At 38.1% G+C, this 19,266-nt stretch overlaps 2 long non-coding RNA genes across 5 annotated transcripts; one reads left to right on the top strand and one right to left on the bottom strand.

Moving 5' to 3' along the window:
• The first annotated feature begins 568 nt into the window (after nt 1–568).
• On the top strand, nt 569–4,242 carry LOC127934016 (uncharacterized). Of its 4 annotated transcripts, XR_008147664.1 has the most exons (7): nt 569–813; nt 1,596–1,695; nt 1,861–2,021; nt 2,695–2,810; nt 2,929–3,013; nt 3,899–4,025; nt 4,146–4,242. It is a non-coding gene; the product is annotated as an uncharacterized LOC127934016 (long non-coding RNA). The 4 variants fall into 4 exon arrangements; XR_008147665.1 differs by lacking the exon at nt 1,861–2,021; XR_008147666.1 differs by lacking the exon at nt 1,861–2,021 and having other exon boundaries at nt 2,660–2,810.
• A 2,474-nt stretch (nt 4,243–6,716) lies between these two features.
• Nucleotides 6,717–9,123, bottom strand: LOC127934015 (uncharacterized). Its single transcript, XR_008147662.1, has 4 exons — nt 8,874–9,123; nt 8,023–8,122; nt 7,697–7,857; nt 6,717–7,309 (listed from the first exon to the last, which is right to left on the bottom strand). It is a non-coding gene; the product is annotated as an uncharacterized LOC127934015 (long non-coding RNA).
• Between the last annotated feature and the right edge of the window lie 10,143 nt (nt 9,124–19,266).

Below are 19,266 nucleotides of genomic sequence, written 5' to 3'. Positions count from 1 at the left end.
TCAACTCAAGGATGCAAATTTCACGATATTATTCCTTATTCACGAATAGACTTGAATGGATAACAATCCCACTGGAATGAGCTGCTGTATGTGACTGGAAAAACAAACCCCAGATCTTTTACTGAGAGTTAGAGGAGCTTGTCAGAGTTTTATTTATTTTTTATGTCCTTGTCCTTTCTTTCTCCAGGCATAGTTGCCAGTAGAACCATGTTGAAAATATCTGTGACTATTGTGTATGTCGGCTATGAAATTGGTTTGGATGCTGATAGGGTGGCAGCTCAACAATGGCCCAAAAGAAATCTGTGAAGTGTCATATTACAAGTGAGATGGCTTTTGTTTCTACAGCTGCTTTATACTTTCCTGTCTGCTTAATTAGAAACACTATAAACAGCCTAGGACAACTTCGCAGATATTCCCATTACAAAACATCATGTATTTTTATTTCTGTTTGCTTATTAAAGAGGGCCAGTACAGTCTAGTTAATTAAAATAATCTGTTCTGAAGTGTGGACTCTGCAAATAAAGCATATTGTGATTTTAAAGATGTTTGGTATAAGATTTATCAACCCATTCTCACTCCAAAGGCGTCAAAAACCGAAGCATGGTCAAGCGCCCCTAGCGTCACTTTTATGACGCCAAATGTGCCTCTCGGCGTCGACTATCGAAGCACTACGACCTTCATTGCTTTCAGTGGGAAACTTTTGGCGTCAGAATTCGACACGAGGACATGAGATGTTTATCGCTATGAAATCACGTTCAAGAAGTCTCATTCAGCACACATCGCGCGATACTTGCTATCAGTTCCACAGTTTGGGTGAGTAGTCGTATATACGCTCTTTTAATGCCTTTTATCAAATGTATTCTGTCTTCTTTATTAATCAGATTAGTGCCATATGTTTAATCGCTGTATTATATCGGTCATCCGCGGCTGTCTTTGAGTTTCATTGCGTTTAAATAAATGAACACAGCTGCTAATTAGTGTGATTAAACTCTATCTGTCACGTGACGTGCCATAGACCTTCGATCCGTTTTATATTATTATTAATTTCAGGATCAATGATGTAAGTTGTATTTGTAGTAAAATCATGGTAATCACGACACAATAGTAATAAATGAAATGTGAAGTTAAAACACAGTAAATGGGACATTAGTAACTGTAACTGTAGTTTTACTATGATATATTAATAATCAATACAACAATACAATAATCACCAAACCAGCTATGTTTGTATCACTGTAATGTTAGTGTTTTTATGTGCTTTTATATGACAGATATCACAGTAATCATGTGTTCTGTACCATGCTTTTAATACCTTTTAATGTGAATCCAAAAAAAAAAAAAAAAATCAAATTAAAAATAAATAATAAAACATGTATTTTTCCATCTTGCAGTTCATTCATATCAGTTTATATATATATATATATATATATATATATATATATATATATATATTTATTTATATATATATATATATATATATATATATATATATATATATATATATATATAAATATTTTGCTCACAGATCATTATTAACATTCTGTATATAATTCAATTTTATTTTCTCTCCCCTTTTTTATTATTTTTATTTTTAGCTGAAAAGACGTAAAGGCAGTCAGCCCAGTGGTGTTTCTGGAGAGGGATTCCTTCAGAAATGGAGAAGACAGAAAGCTGCGGAGGCAGATATTTGCAGCAGTAAGTCTGTGATAGTTTGTCTCTTTTATCAAAAATTCCTGCTGTTATAATTTGTACAGCATTTGTTGTTTCTTAAACTGTTGCACTGTCCAAATACCCACACTTGCCATCTTTTCACTTGACCACTTGATTACTTATTTGAAGTCTTTCCTGTATTTGGCCTAGTGTTCGAGTGAGCATGATGACCACGAGTGTGTGTCGAACTTTTCATGACCTGATGACTGTGTTTCCCAATCCTGATCCTGGAGAACCCCAGCACTGCACGGTTTTGGCGTCTCTCTTATCTGCCTTGGAGTCTTCACTGATGAGCTGATGAGTTGAATCAGGTGTGTTTGATCAGGGAGACATCTCAAATGTGCAGTGTTGGGGTTCTCCAGGACCAGGATTGGGAGCCACTGCCTTATGGGACACTTATGTGTTTAAAGAGATTTTTAATATCTAATTATCAATATTTCACATACTGTACATTGGACAGCTTTCCATGACCTCTTGTGAGATCTCGGCAAAAAGTCTGATGATTTATTCCAAAACATGATGCATGATGGGATACACTAAGCTTTGTATAGCGCTCCAGAGCAGTATTGGAGAGGTTTAGTGTGTGTTAAGGACGCTGTGCTTTGGCATTATTAAGACCGGGGACAGTCTCGTTCACACACTGTCATGTACACACACTCTCAAGTGGCCAAGACTGCAAGTGTGGGTATCTGGACAGGGTCAAAGTCTTAAAAATGATCCCTAAACACATCACAGTCTTAATAATCCAGTTTAACACTTGTATGATATTGTACAAGCCCCAGGACTGTCTCATCTGACACTATCAAAGAATTCATATGACTATAGCTTGTTATTAATTACTTGCTTTCAATAATGGATTCATTTAACATTTAATTATACAGCATCTTTACAGAGGTGTAATGTACAAGCTGCACGTAATTAATAATATGTCCTTCCTTCTGTCTTACAGGATTTTTTCCAGATAATGCTGTTCTTCTTTTTCAGGTCTAAAATATCGAGCTCAACAGCTATTTTAAGAGCCAACCCTCACAAACCTTCCTAAAACCTAAAAGAGCTATTACTGAGTCTCAGCGAATCTTGCCATGATCAGCTCTTCCCAGGTACATTTGTTTACTCCAAAAATGCTCTGGTCTGAATCTTACTTTAAATTAACTTAATTATGTTTAATGAGCAATATTAATTGCACAGAGAGTAAGTAGAGATTATCTTGTTTCACAGAAGAGAAGGAAGACCAAGGATATGATTTGCTCAGGATGAGGAATGAAGATGGCCATCTTGAGCTCAAACAAACAGAAGTCCTCTGGTATGTGTGTGTTGAAGCAATGTTATACAACATTTTATGATGATCTCTCACAGAACTGGTCATGTCAGCCTTGATTTCGTTTTATACTATTACAATTACAGCATGTTAGCAAAGTGTGACTGGACATTTTTAATATTATGTTTTTAAAAACACACCACCTGTTTTATTAGCAGACAAGTGTCATGAAATTGGTGAAAGTGAAAGTGAAAGTGAAAGTGAAGTGACATTCAGCCAAGTATGGTGACCCATACTCAGAATTTGTGCTCTGCATTTAACCCATCCGAAATGCACACACACAGAGCAGTGAACACACACACACACACACTGTGCGCACACACCCGGAGCAGTGGGCAGCCATTTATGCTGCGGCGCCCGGGGAGCAGTTGGGGGTTCGATGCCTTGCTCAAGGGCACCTAAGTCGTGGTATTGAAGGTGGAGAGAAAACTGTACATGCACTCCCCCCACCCACAATTCCATCCGGCCCGAGACTAGAACCCACAACCCTTCGATTGGGAGTCCAACCCTCTAACCATTAGGCCACGACTTCCCCTGTGGTGTTTAGTTGATTGGTGTTTAGTTGATATAAACACCAATTGACATTATTTCATTGTTTTGTAAATGTTATGTTATTAATTGTGAATTGATAGTTGATTGGTTTGAAGCCAGGCATTACACTGCACAGACTAAAACACATTTGTGAGAGAAGTCAGGAACTTTGGAGAAAGATTCTAGAGGAAAAAAACACATTTACTGCAACAACAGATGAATTCTAGAGTCTCTGAGAACTACACATGCTAATGTCTCATGAGCAAGACCTTTGCTTCTGTAACTTTTTCTTAATTCTTGCAGAATGACATATTTATTGCAGTATTTTTATTTGTACAGATGATCTCATCAGCCAAATGAGGGGTTTTGACCAAGTGATGCTCTTGAAAGGAGTGAAAGAAGAGGATGTTGTAAATTGTCTTCAGAGAAAAGCTTCTCAAAAGATCTTAAAACAGCTTGAAGAATGGTAAGTGTACAGTACTACAAGGGTCATAGTTACTCACCCTGCTAAAACCACACAGAACATAAGCTGCGCTCTCTGTCCATTAAACAACTTCTTCTGCATTGTTTGTTTCACTTTGACCAGGTCTGGGATCTTAGGACTGAGAGATCATCTGGCTGAGAACAAGCTACACCTCATCAGTGCTGGACATCAACCACAAACTGTTTCCAGACACGAGAGAGGATCACGATGGGGAGATGAAACCAGTTTAGATGTGATGATGGGAATCATTATTTTCTGAAACAGTATCACATGTCTAATATGTATCACATGATCTGTATCACAGTTGACTGGATGGGACTGTGTGACTTTTAAGGACATTTCATCACTCATCTGTGTGAACTGATTTATATATGAGGTTAATGTATCTTTGATGATAATTATTTTCATTGAATCTTATTTGTCTTGATGCTACTTTATCAAGTTTATAGTCTATGCTTCAATAAAATGAAAATGGTGAATATTGTGTTCTGAAGATTCTTGGTAAATACATCATTTTACTAGGTAGGCTCATATGTGTTTATTTTAGACTTGGAAAAACAACATATTAATTATTGGGATTATTTTTTTATTTAAGACATGAACATTTTTGATCGGATTAATAACATCTGGGACATCAGTACACCAGAAAGTAATTTTTTTATATTTTAGTAACAAATATGCACATTTTTTGTGAAATACAGGGAGTTACAAGATTAATTATTCTGCATTACAAGATGGTGCCATGGGCTTTATTGTTACAAACACTTGACGGATAACTGAGAATGTAGCAGGAATGATCAACGTGGATCTTGTACTGCATTAAAACCAAGAGCACGCACATTACTGATGTCCAGTACATGAGGAGCAAGATACGGGGGTGAGGAGGACATTTTTACACTGATTTCGGCTAATTAGTTATATATAATGCTAATATATATATATATATATATATATATATATATATATATATATATATATATATATATATATATATATATATATATAAATTAATATTCTTAGCACTGCATGAATTTGTCCTTGTGTAATAGTGAAGTATCACAATGTGTATACATTGTCCTTGATTACTGCTTTACAGTGGGGAATAGATAATGGCAAGTTGTTGCAGGTTCATCCATTATATTTCTTGCCATTTACTTCAAAAATCAAAGAAATAATCTATTATTTTCATTATTAAATCATTTCTTTATAATTTTTCCATGTTTCATCAGATGGCCTCACAATGTCCTGTCAAAAGGTATAATAGTCATGATGAATAGAATAGAAAACAGAGGACTGTGAAAACTGTCAGATATAAATGTGACTCAGCTCAGTTTGTTGTTCATGATGAGGAGAATACATATATGTAGGTTTTACTGCCCTGCTACCCCCAGGGGCCCAGTAGCACCCCCCGGAAGAGCCCAAAACTGTACATTTCAAATGGCTGTAAATCAGAGTCCAATTAACATATCAAAGAGAAAATGGGCAGGATTATTACTTATGCTATGCTGATAAAATAATGTTGAGCTCAGTTTTCAGAAATAAGTGGAAAGCTGGCATAAAAGCATTTTAAATATTGCTCACTGTAAAATACCACATTTCAGCCTGCCTCTCAAATATATCATAGAGGTTTGCACAATAAACATATTTAGATATCCAGTTTACCTTAAAATAAATAATTTATTTAGTTTCGTTAATAAAAAGTTTTAAACTACATTACCCACAAGCCTCCGTCGTTCTATCTATGCAAAGGCAACACTAGGGGGCTGTTTTTTGTAGTTCATTGAAGTTATGCTTAGGGTTAGGATTAGGATCTCGCTAAAGATGTCATTTTTCTCAAGATAGCAACACTTCATTGTTGACTTAATATATTACTAATGTGATGATAGGAGCAAAACATACTTTTTAACATGATGCGCTGTTTAATATGGGTTAAAAGATAGTCCAACCACAGACTGTCCTGAAAAGTCATAGCCAATGGCATCTAAGCTGAGCAGCAGCGTCACACTTCCTTATCCATGTATGACAGATGTCTTTCGTTTTTCGGCTGAAGGGATAGATTCGGTTAACAATAGATTAAGCTTGCTACTTATTAGATTCTGTTTTATTAACGTCTTCACCTTCCTCCGTTGTTCAGCTTGACAAAAATTGGGCAATATTGATGTGCACATGCCCAGCAGTCGCAGTTGTATCCAACAGATAGATTCCTCTCATTAAATATAAGACACATTTTTAAGATTTGTATATTTTTTTTTTTGACCAAAGACAAATATATTTACTAATCAAATGACGTGCTTCTAAAATTTACATTGTATATTACATTGTGTTTTAAAGTTAAAATTGTTCACATTTGTGTTTCTGTGATTTACCATTCTCTACCATTTGAACCCTAGGAATAAAAACAGAAATTATAAATTAATGAATGAATGAATGAACAAATAAATACATAAAGCATAATAAACATGCATATTTTTGTAAGGATCTTCCATTATTTATTGATATGTCAAACTCATTTAAAGTCAACATGCCCAAATTACTGCACTGCATCCTCTGTCACCAAGCTCGTTTTTGCCACCATAAAGAATAAAAAGGCAGTTATGTTGTAAACATTAACTATTTTCAGTATGCAAATGAAAATGCTTTTATTAAAAAACAAAACAGTAAATACAGTATGTCTTTCAGAGAACACTGGAAAAAGATCAATTTTATTAAAAAAATTAAATTGACCAAAATGTTATACAACACAATGTAAATGTTTCAAACTCACAAAAAAACACCATGAAGACATGCATGTCAAGTGTGCAATATCATCTATAAAACTCAATCAGCACAGCATCAAATAAACACTGATTGTCTGAACAATGGAAGACAGAGAAAGTGTTCAGGAAAACAAACACCTGCTAGCTTTGACAATAACATCATGAATTCACTTCATGACTGGAGCTAGGGGATGACTGTGTATGAATATCTCCTTTACTAAAACTCTTAATTAAAGTCTAAAAAGTTCACTGTATGAAGCTTGAAAAAGAGAACAAAATGCTTTATCAATACGAAAAATACTATTTTTAACTATTGTTTTCATCACTGGTTCTGTAATGTATTCATTATGAGCTTATAAATAAAACAAAGTTACATCTTCTGCAAAAATCAAACCACTGCAAAGTCTAATCACTGATCCAGGGACCATATCTGTGTGTGTGGGGGATAAAGAGTTAACGAGGTGAGTCCTTGTGCATGATGGAGAACTGCAGTGTTATCCTCAAACAATCCTGTAAAACAGAAATATTACATTACATTCAACTTATACATTACACTGTGTTTTGTTTAGACCATAAAAGCAGCCTCTGTAAAGATGCTGTAAAATTAAATGTTAAATGAATCCATTATTGAAAGCAAGTAATTAATAACAAGCTATAGTCATATGAATTCTTTTGATAGTGTCAGATGAGACCGTCCTGGGGCTTGTACAATATCATACAAGTGTTAAACTGGATTATTAAGACTGTGATGTGTTTAGTACAGTATGTGAAATATTGATAATTAGATATTAAAAATCTCTTTAAACACATAAGTGTCCCATAAGGCAGTGGCTCCCAATCCTGGTCCTGGAGAACCCCAACACTGCACATTTGAGATGTCTCCCTGATCAAACACACCTGATTCAACTCATCAGCTCATCAGTGAAGACTCCAAGGCAGATAAGAGAGACGCCAAAACCGTGCAGTGCTGGGGTTCTCCAGGATCAGGATTGGGAAACACAGTCATCAGGTCATGAAAAGTTCGACACACACTCGTGGTCATCATGCTCACTCGAACACTAGGCCAAATACAGGAAAGACTTCAAATAAGTAATCAAGTGGTCAAGTGAAAAGATGGCAAGTGTGGGTATTTGGACAGTGCAACAGTTTAAGAAACAACAAATGCTGTACAAATTATAACAGCAGGAATTTTTGATAAAAGAGACAAACTATCACAGACTTACTGCTGCAAATATCTGCCTCCGCAGCTTTCTGTCTTCTCCATTTCTGAAGGAATCCCTCTCCAGAAACACCACTGGGCTGACTGCCTTTACGTCTTTTCAGCTAAAAATATAAATAATAAAAAAGGGGAGAGAAAATAAAATTGAATTATATACAGAATGTTAATAATGATCTGTGAGCAAAATATTTATATATATATATATATATATATATATATATATATATATATATATATATATATATATATATATATATATATATATAAACTGATATGAATGAACTGCAAGATGGAAAAATACATGTTTTATTATTTATTTTTAATTTGATTTTTTTTTTTTGGATTCACATTAAAAGGTATTAAAAGCATGGTACAGAACACATGATTACTGTGATATCTGTCATATAAAAGCACATAAAAACACTAACATTACAGTGATACAAACATAGCTGGTTTGGTGATTATTGTATTGTTGTATTGATTATTAATATATCATAGTAAAACTACAGTTACAGTTACTAATGTCCCATTTACTGTGTTTTAACTTCACATTTCATTTATTACTATTGTGTCGTGATTACCATGATTTTACTACAAATACAACTTACATCATTGATCCTGAAATTAATAATAATATAAAACGGATCGAAGGTCTATGGCACGTCACGTGACGGATAGAGTTTAATCACACTAATTAGCAGCTGTGTTCATTTATTTAAACGCAATGAAACTCAAAGACAGCCGCGGATGACCGATATAATACAGCGATTAAACATATGGCACTAATCTGATTAATAAAGAAGACAGAATACATTTGATAAAAGGCATTAAAAGAGCGTATATACGACTACTCACCCAAACTGTGGAACTGATAGCAAGTATCGCGCGATGTGTGCTGAATGAGACTTCTTGAACGTGATTTCATAGCGATAAACATCTCATGTCCTCGTGTCGAATTCTGACGCCAAAAGTTTCCCACTGAAAGCAATGAAGGTCGTAGTGCTTCGATAGTCGACGCCGAGAGGCACATTTGGCGTCATAAAAGTGACGCTAGGGGCGCTTGACCATGCTTCGGTTTTTGACGCCTTTGGAGTGAGAATGGGTTGGATTTATTAATTTTTTTTTTTTTTTGGCTCAGTCTGCCACATGTGAATTTTAGATACCGTCAGTTCTGAAATGCAAATGCAGATCGGATGTGATTGTACAATCAGTTTGTTTATTCTGAATGAGTGCAGTTGCTGAAAGATCCTAAACAGCATTCTCAAAGCTGATATTCGGTGAATTTCAACATGAATCGTGATATAATGATATGCAACCACAGAGGACCGGTCTGTTTGTTTCACTGCGTATCCTGCTTGAGCAAACTCTGTTGAAGGGTGGCAGAACTTTGAACTTTTGTGCTACTTCCAAGGACAGCCATATGCTCTCACATGAATATTAATCATTTCCCTGTGGGGTTTCATATTCTACTTTCCTGACATAGTTGTCACCAGCCGAATTCATCCCCACCCTTGATATCCCCTGTTAACTAAAGAAGGAAAAGCTTTCAGGAGGCCAGTGGGCAGTGCTGATAGTGGCTTGAGGGCTGGACCATGACGGGACCACAGGCGAGGCCTGAGACAGCCCTGTTCCACTTCGTGCCCTCAGATAATTCCAAGACATTTGACTTTGGAATGGATTTCACAGTTGAAGTATAGATTGGCTTACGCTTATAAAAGCATGGCAATCTCAAGTTTTTTTTCACTGCAGCCAATGGTTTAACAATGGTTTCCCTTCACAGGTTTGGGTACATGAACTATAATATCATGCTATTTCTTAAAGATGAAATAAATCATTAATTTGGAATATTTGCAGGAAGTGGTGCAAATGTAGGGTAAGATGGGGAATTATGCCCTCCTGGGTGTTGGTCCTCTACCTTAAAGATAGTTCACCCAAAAATTTAAATTCCATCATCATTTACTCACCCTTGTGTTGCACTAATGCCCTATGCTGTTCTTTCTTCTTCGTACCACAAAAGGACATTTATATTCATTCATAAAACCTTATCCCTCCACTTCTAATGAATAGATTAACAAATTTGACAAATTTGTGTTAAGATGCTCCCAACAGAATTTGCACAAAAGGCACCAAGTGGAATGCTGTTATTTTTATTTATTTATTTATTTTTATATATTGTAATTAATGTGGTTATTATTCATTAATTCCGTGAATTAAATATACATTTCCGACACTTACTCTATTTATTAAAACCTAATTGTATTCCTAATTGAATTCATAGTGTAGCTATCATGACATATCTTCAGTATATTCAATGTAAATATGTATATGTATATTCATGTAAATATTTGCGTGCCTGTATTTAAGACAATGAATAAATTTACCTTTCAGGCAAATCGCTTTTAATGTGATTCTGCTTTGTCTGTCATCAGTTATTTAATTATTCAACCAAACTGTCAAAACAATTTTAGATAGAATAGTTGATAAATTATTTTAAAAGTCATTCATACATTCTGTGAAAATTAACCTGAGGTGGGCTTCTTGCCCCAGTTATGAATAAATCTGCTTTCATGAATAAATAGTAACTTATTTATTTCCCTTAATAACACATTGGCTGATGCATCATCATCCTACATATACTGTATAAAAAATAAAAGAAAAAAAATTCAGTGCATGCTAAAATATGTTAGATTTCTAAATGTTACAGTTTTAATGTAAATTCACATTGTTGTGAATCCAGCATTGTTATTATCACCATGCTGTCCCATGGAGCGTGCAATCAGTTTTACATCTCACAATTTCGTATTTGCAATGCATCATTAGATGCACCCTGACTGTTTACATGACACTCCACCCTAAAACGACTGCAATATGCAGCTCATATTAGGGCCGTTTTAGTGTGGAGTGTCAAGTAAATAGTAATCATTAGATTGGGATCATACAGCATGTTCCTGCTGGTTTGATTTATGATGGCCTTATTGCTGTTTGTGTCATTTTGTTTGCCTACATGATCGAGCTGTCAGACCCAGGCATGATGAAGAGCATGCAGTAGGTTGGACATATCTGCTGGGATTTCCACTGTCATGTTCAAAGAGTTTGTCTCTCTCAGAAACTGCTCAATGGTTTATTGCCTGCCTGCCTGTGAAATTAAATCTGGGGCAAAGACACACTCTTTCTGAGCATTAGGCCAACAGAAGTTTCCAAACAGTGATACAGTGCAACTGTCTGAGCTGCTAAAAACGAGTGGTGCTCTGGTATGTCTTCTGAAAAATAAATAAATCATAAATATTTACATACAGTATTGATAAGGATGATTTACTAAAATGGAACCATCAATGCCAATAAAGATCCTTTACTTTTAAGAGTGTAGGAAAACATACAACACACAAAACAGTCAGTTTAGCAGCAAGATGAACATAGTAATAAAATTACAGTTATACTAAGGTTTAAGTTCTCTGAAGTAGTCTAAACAAAAATTGATAAATGAGCTAGATGGCACCAGATGTTTTCATAAAATATGAAAAAAAAAGAGAAAGCAAATGTACAGTAAAACAAGAGACAATCTCAGACGGTTTCTAAAATTCCCCCATACTTTTAAGGGGACATCCATTTGTAGTGGCATAAAAATCCATAGTCGACATTACTTGGCATTATAATCCCATGATGCAGCTCACTAACGGGTGTAAAACTGATACACAATTAATGGCTAGCCAGTTGAAAGTGCTGTAGGCATGATGTATTTTTGTAGGTCAAACCGCAGAAGGCAGTCAGCATTTTAGCAAGACCTGTGCAGATAATCAAGGGAAACCAATCAATAAAGGAAATACAAAGTTAGACACAAGAAACAGGAGTCAAGTCAAGTAACCTTTATTTGTATAGCACTTTATATAATGCAGATTGTGTCAAAGCAGCTTTACAGTGGCAAACAGGAAAATAGTAAGTCAATAATGCAAGAGTCAATAACAAACACAAATTTTTCAATTTAAAGAGCCACACAGATGGGAAATCAAAAATTACCTGTATTACAGTGTATGATGTAGCTGTCCATCAGTGTAAACAATGTGCAAAGTAATTAAACCAAAAAGTACACGATTTCTGAATCGCTGAAACGAGTCGTTATAGATTTCAAATCTTTTGCCCATCTCTATGTACGTCACTAGGAACACATTGCATAATAATCTCCGCCTACCATGTTGGGAGAAACAGAACTCTGACCTGCCCCACCCCCACACACAGACGCTCTGGTTGAAGTCTGGTAGAAGTTTGTTTTATTTTCACTGCCAAAGAATGAGATCAGAAGAACCAATGGCTAAAATTCATTTTTACCACAATACCAGAGCAGTACAACGAATCCCTTTTGTTGTGTTCACAACATTTCACTGATGACTGCTTTTCTAATCTCGGTGAGTACGGGATTTTCAAAGTGTTTGGCCATAAAAGAGGGTTCATTACCAACTTTATTTAGACCAACGAGCATCTCCGAATCACAACGCGAAGTATGATTATGAAGTTATGTGTTTGTTTTCTCCCGAGTGTCTTATCAGTATGTGTGCTGTCTGCAGCCTGTCTGCGCTGATCGTCATGTACAAACACGTCATTAAAATGAAGTGTAACTCCGTGAATACTAAACGAATTGACATGAGAGAGATATCTATAGAAAGCTTGACATGTCTACTTTAAAGCTAAACAAGTGCTGCCGAAAACAGATATTCTGTGATAAAGTAATCCATATGAAAACAACGCGATGTCCGTTTTTCACGTCTCCCTTCATTAGATCTAATGAGAGGAATAAGACATAATTCACCCCAAACAGATGCTAACGCATAGTTTACCGTGGAGGTGTGTGCGGAACAACCAATCAAACCTGACTATGTTAGTTGACCAATCAGAACACAGTATGCTACCGAAAGGTGGGGTTTAAGGAAACTGAATCTTTTGAACAGCTTCACGTAGTGTCTATGTAATCAGTCAAGCCTCCCCAACTAAGCAAACCAAAGGCAATAGTGGGAAGGAACCAAAACTCCATCTGTGACAGAAATGTAGTAAAAACATTGGGAGAAACCAGGCTCAGTCAGGGGGCCAGTTCTCCTCTGGCCAAGAAACCAGCATTGCATGGATTGATTCCAGGCTGCAACACAGGTCAGATTGTGCAGAGGACTCGTCTGGTGCTTGTGATCTTGTCATGTTGGCCATCTAGTTGATGCAGTTTTCGCAGTGCAACGAATACGTCGGATGTTATGGAAAGTGTTCCCGGTCCCTCTTGACCTAATTAATGCAGCCTAACAATCCTTTAACATATTTGAGTTATAGAAATGTGAAAGTGTGTTATGTGCCAGGTTAAAGAGATGGGTCTTTAATCTAGATTTAAACTGACAGCGTGTGGTTGCCTCCCGAACAATGCTAAGTAGATTGTTGCACTGTTTGGGCGCTAAATAGGAAAATTATCTGTCACCTGCAGTTGATTTTGATATTCTAGGTGTTACCAAATAGCCAGAGTTTTGAGATCACAGCAGACGTGAAGGACAATAATGCAATATGAGCTTGTTCAAGTATTGAGGATCTAAACCATCCAGGGCTTTATAATCAGTAAAATAGTATAGTTAAAAATAGTAAAATAGTATAATAGTAATCAACAAGATTTTAAAATGTACATGACGTTCAATAGAGAGCCAGTGCAGAGTTGATTCCAGGCTGGCCTACAACAATACATCCTCACCACAGCGCTCTCAACCCATTCACTGTGACCCTGTCCCAAATCTCACCCTAAACACTTGCCGACCACACTTTCATCACTTAATGACACATTGACTGTCTGGTAGAAGTATACTGCAGAACTCACCTTAGTGCAGGTGCAGCAGAAGTGCATTAGTCCGAGAGTGGACATGAAGTGTGCCATTTGAGAAAAGGCCTATGAGTTTCGCATCCAAGAAATTCCTGCATCTCTCTAGAAGACGACATATGCAGCACTTCCGGCACATTCAGTGTCTTAATTCACTCACTGGGTTTTATTCATTTATTCAATTGACTATATTAGTAGAGTAATGTCGGATTCCGGATAAAGACCAATTTCAGACAAATTTGTGGACCCATTGATTTTTCTCAACTCCAGTTTACTTGAACAATCTTAGAAACAGAGCTGCTATGGACGATGATGAATATTAGTAAATCTCACCACTGCAAGACACTACAGACCAGTCTGAATCTAGTATTTCCGAGATACTAGAAATAAAAACTATCCATTTGATCTCAAGTTGTGGCTACAAAAAAAGGAGAGATACATAAGGACTCCTTTAAATCTCTTTAAGATGCTATGGAGGAGCAACTGCAATAGCACTTTCCTCTGGGTGCACTCCCAAATGTGCTCTTCTCTGCAAAATCATGTTAATTATACCTACAAAGCCTTCAGCTCTCCAAATACCTGTCGGCATGATGAAACAGCTTAGCAATTCTTACAAAATTTTTAAACAATTACAGACTCATACTCTTTTAAACAACTTCACATGAAGCCTTAAAGGAGTGTTCCTTTAAGTACAAACAAACATGGACTCATTTAAGCAAGCAATCTCTCCTTTCATCATTAAGGTTTGCATTTAATCAAAGGATTGTTCACCTTAAGTTGCTGGTCACCACTGATTTCCACAGAAACTGAAAGTGAACTATCCTTTTAAGTCTTAGTGGGTGATGGCAAAACTGCAGCAACAAAATCTAACTTCTCATCTGCCCAGAAAGTGTATCAGGAAGAGTGAGTATGAGAAATGGGAGGAGGGAGATAATTTAATGAATTGTGATGGCTACTTCAGCTCTAATTAATGTGTGTTTCTCCAAAAAATATATATATCTCGTCAACTATGTCATCAAACGTGGCTGAAGACTATCTCAATGGCAAGGATCCTTGAAAGGCAGCCTTCATTTCGTGTCCTTCATTCAGCTGAATTTGAAGAATCATACTGTATGTGACATAGCCATGTGCACTTACTAAACTGTCTCATTCTAGTGTTTAATGCAGAGGAGGACTCTAGCCTACAAGCCTCTGCAGGATTGAACTAGATGCAGCCTCAGATGCAGCCTTTCCTTTGAGAAGCACCTCATCTCACTAGCAGCGGTTGTGCAGCATAATGTGGCTCTCTTACACACATTGCTGTCATGTGAGCTCCCCCTGCTGACCAGGAGTCTAACTGCAGCTAGTAGATCAACCATCAACATGCATCTATCTATCTTTGTACCACCTCCAGCTTGATTTTCTCCACTCCATAACTCACAACCATGTGCTCCTGCAGTTTTAATACAGTCCATCTTTGCTTTTAAAACAATGCTTTATTTTATTAATGCCAGCCCCTTGTTTTATGTTTGAAAGAACTAAATCATTTAACACAAGCTGGGAACTTCACCATCCATTGGAAAGGAGAATCTGACCATCTAAATTGTGACAGCCACATAAGAATGATAAAAGCAGCCTTAATTTATTATGAGAATGACCTGAATATGTCATATTGGCAAGATTTATCATAAAAGTCTATTATTCATAAGGAAAAATTGCAGTGACTTTTCAGGACACATCTCTGGGTCACTGAATGCATCAAGGCAGATGCAAAGTGCAAAGGCTACATTCAAAAATAATTTAATTAGCAATGCTTGTCCTCAGAGAAGAACATGGAATGAATCTCAGGTTAACATCAGCAATAGAGATTACATTGACTAAGCGATGCGTATAATTAAATTCCACCCAATTAATGAGATTTTTGCTGTCAGTCTAATTCAGTGCTGAAGTCTAAAGTGTTTATATTCTTTTTATTACAGAATATCTTGTGTTTGCAGATTCTAATTTTACTATATGTATTTTTAATCTGCACTTATGTTTCTTCCTTTGCACTGAGTGTTAGGAAGATCAAAGGTAGGCAAATATGGTATGAACTCATTCTTTTTGTAGATATTATAGAGCGTTGTGTCAATATTACTGCCTGATTCAAATGATTTAGTTTTCTAAAAAAATATCAAACATGAAAATGTGCAGAGCACAGCAAAGCAAATTATTAATTTTCTAATATTTAAAAGATTTGGTAAGCAGAAAAGAATATTATGTGCATCTATTTTATTTTTCTTTATTATTTCTTTATTTTTTTCTTTATTATATAAAAAAAATCAGACTAAAACTGACAGGCAATCAATCAATCAAATAAAGAAAGAAAAATAAAAAGTAATAAATAAATAATAAAGACAGAAAGAAAGAACACAGCCTCTGGACCAGCAATTTTATTAATGATGCTAAAATGATTACAAGCTGTGTTGAATTGATGCAGGAAATAGGTGTAAAAATATACGGCTCCTTGGATGCTGGTCAGTTAGAAGACAGTTTGTCAAATTAATATGCATTTCTTCAGTCTCAAGATGAATCGAGCTGACGTTCAAGAAACTGGCAGTTGTTCAAGTACACAGTTCATGTGCATCTTAAAGCCATTTAATAGATCAGCATGCTTGTGTTAAAATTCAGGCCTTATGCTCTCTCTGTCATCTCTTGATTTATAATGCTGTAGTACTCAATTAAAACGCTAATGGCCATCACGATTGCTCGCTTTGCATTTAAATTTTCTTCTCAAATCATTCTTTTTCTCACCTTCAAACTGTTTTCACTATCCATTATGAAGGAAACCACAGTAAAATACATCAGTCCTAGGTAGAATGTTATTCTTTATTTAACAAATATGGTATGAAAAAAAAAAGTGTACTAGTGTAAAAAAAAATAATAATAAATACAATTTCTGCATAATATATTTTTTAATCTTCTTTTGGTCTGGGGTTTCTCCTTCCCACACTGGCTTGCCACAATATATATATATATAATTAAAATTAATAATATAACTATATATAATTTAAAAAGTATAATATGTACATAAATGTTCATTTTAATGTAAGCATCTTTACAATGCAAGTAAATAAAGTAATATGGTACTAAATACATGTCACTATAGGCTAAGCATGAAATGCAATACTCAAATTTATTAACATTCAATCCCTGCCTGTCAGGTATTGGTAAGGGAGGAACTCAGGTGCAGACAGGGATTCTCAAACAAAGGGTTTATTACAAAAAAGGGGAAAACAAAACCCACGAGGGGGAAAACACGGAGCAAGGTAAAGACTAAATAACTAAAACAGGACTGGACTGACAAGATAAACAAGGACTCTAAATACTAACTATAAACACTCACGGTAATACAAGGACTCCAGCGGGTACAGCACAATCTCACACACAATCACAATTGCAGAACACAGTTGAGGTACAATCACAATGACAATGAACCGACGCAAGACAGAGCACACTAGGAGATCTAAATAGGGGGAACAATCAAGACACGACAGGTGGCACAGATGGGACAATCAAGACACGACTAGGTTAACAAGGGGGGCGGGGCAAGGGAACGACAACACAAGCACATGGCCCAAAGACAAGGCCATGTGCTTGAACACAAAACACGGGTGTGCCATGATCCTGCCTCAAGACTAGGAAAAATCAAGGACACGAGGGCAGGATCATGACAGAACCCCTCCCTTAAGGAGCGGCTTCCAGACGCTAGGGATTTTAGGAGGACAGGACGAAGGCTGACGACGGGGGGTACGGGCAGGTCTGGGTGGTGAGGGGCGGGGAGGGGTCTCGGGACAGCTGGCAGAGGACATGACAGGAGCAGACACGGGACGCGGGGCAACACTTACGGGACGCGGGGAGACGACAGCTGGACAAGGGGGAACAACATCTACTGGACATGGGGAGACAACAGGACACGGGACATCTATGGGACACGGGGCAATATTCACTGGACACGGGGCAACACTCACGGGACACGGGGAGACGACATCTACGGGACACGGGGCAACATCTACTGGACACAGGGGGACAACATCTACTGGACACGGGGGGACATTAACGGGACACGGGGCCACATCAACAGGACACGGGGCCACATCAACAGGACACGGGGCCACATCAACAGGACACGGGGCCACATCAACAGGACACGGGGCCACATCAACAGGACACGGGGAGACAACGGCTGGACACTTGGGACTTCTGGGAACAGGGTCAGGGGACAAGACCGGACTGACGGGGATTTCTAAAATTTGGACAAGACGGGACAAATAATCAGAAAAGGCTTTAGCAGCCAGGACAATTGGCATCTCCTTACGAGATGAGACAGACTGTACAAGAGTCTTTGCTGCAGAGTCGGCGGCGGCTCTCTCCTCCGCTCTCACGACTGCAGACTTGAATACGGCTCTCTTCTTTGCCAGCTCGGGCACGCCAGCGCTCCTCGCTGCTGGCTCGGGCACGCTCACCGCTCCTCGCTGCTGGCTCGGGCACGCTCACCGCTGCTGGCTCGGGCACGCTCACCGCTGCTGGCTCGGGCACGCCCACCGCTGCTGGCTCGGGCACGCCCACCGCTGCTGGCTCGGGCACGCCAGCTCTCGACGCTGCTGGCTCGGGCACGCCAGCTCTCGACGCTGCTGGCTTGGGCACGCCAGCTCTCGACGCTGCTGGCTCGGGCACGCCAGCTCTCGACGCTGCTGGCTCGGGCACGCCAGCTCTCGACGCTGCTGGCTCGGGCACGCCAGCTCTCGACGCTGCTGGCACGGGCACGCCAGCTCTCGACGCTGCTGGCACGGGCACGCCAGCTCTCGACGCTGCTGGCACGGGCACGCCAGCTCTCGACGCTGCTGGCACGGGCACGCCAGCTCTCGACGCTGCTGGCACGGGCACGCCAGCTCTCAATGCTGCTGGCACGGGCATCCAGCATTGCCTCCTGTCCGCTGAGTTCCATTCTGGTCGGTTCATTCTGTCAGGTATTGGTAAGGGAGGAACTCAGGTGCAGACAGGGATTCTCAAACAAAGGGTTTATTACAAAAAAGGGGAAAACAAAACCCACGAGGGGGAAAACACGGAGCAAGGTAAAGACTAAATAACTAAAACAGGACTGGACTGACAAGATAAACAAGGACTCTAAATACTAACTATAAACACTCACGGTAATACAAGGACTTCAGCGGGTACAGCACAATCTCACACACAATCACAATTGCAGAACACAGTTGAGGTACAATCACAATGACAATGAACCGACGCAAGACAGAGCACACTAGGAGATCTAAATAGGGGGAACAATCAAGACACGACAGGTGGCACAGATGGGACAATCAAGACACGACTAGGTTAACAAGGGGGGCGGGGCAAGGGAACGACAACACAAGCACATGGCCCAAAGACAAG

The sequence above is a fragment of the Carassius gibelio genome, chromosome A18, assembly GCF_023724105.1.
Source record: "Carassius gibelio isolate Cgi1373 ecotype wild population from Czech Republic chromosome A18, carGib1.2-hapl.c, whole genome shotgun sequence".
Lineage (NCBI taxonomy): Eukaryota > Metazoa > Chordata > Actinopteri > Cypriniformes > Cyprinidae > Carassius > Carassius gibelio.
The sequence above is the reverse complement of the archived record's forward strand: the minus strand, read 5'-3'. Positions and strand labels throughout refer to the sequence as shown.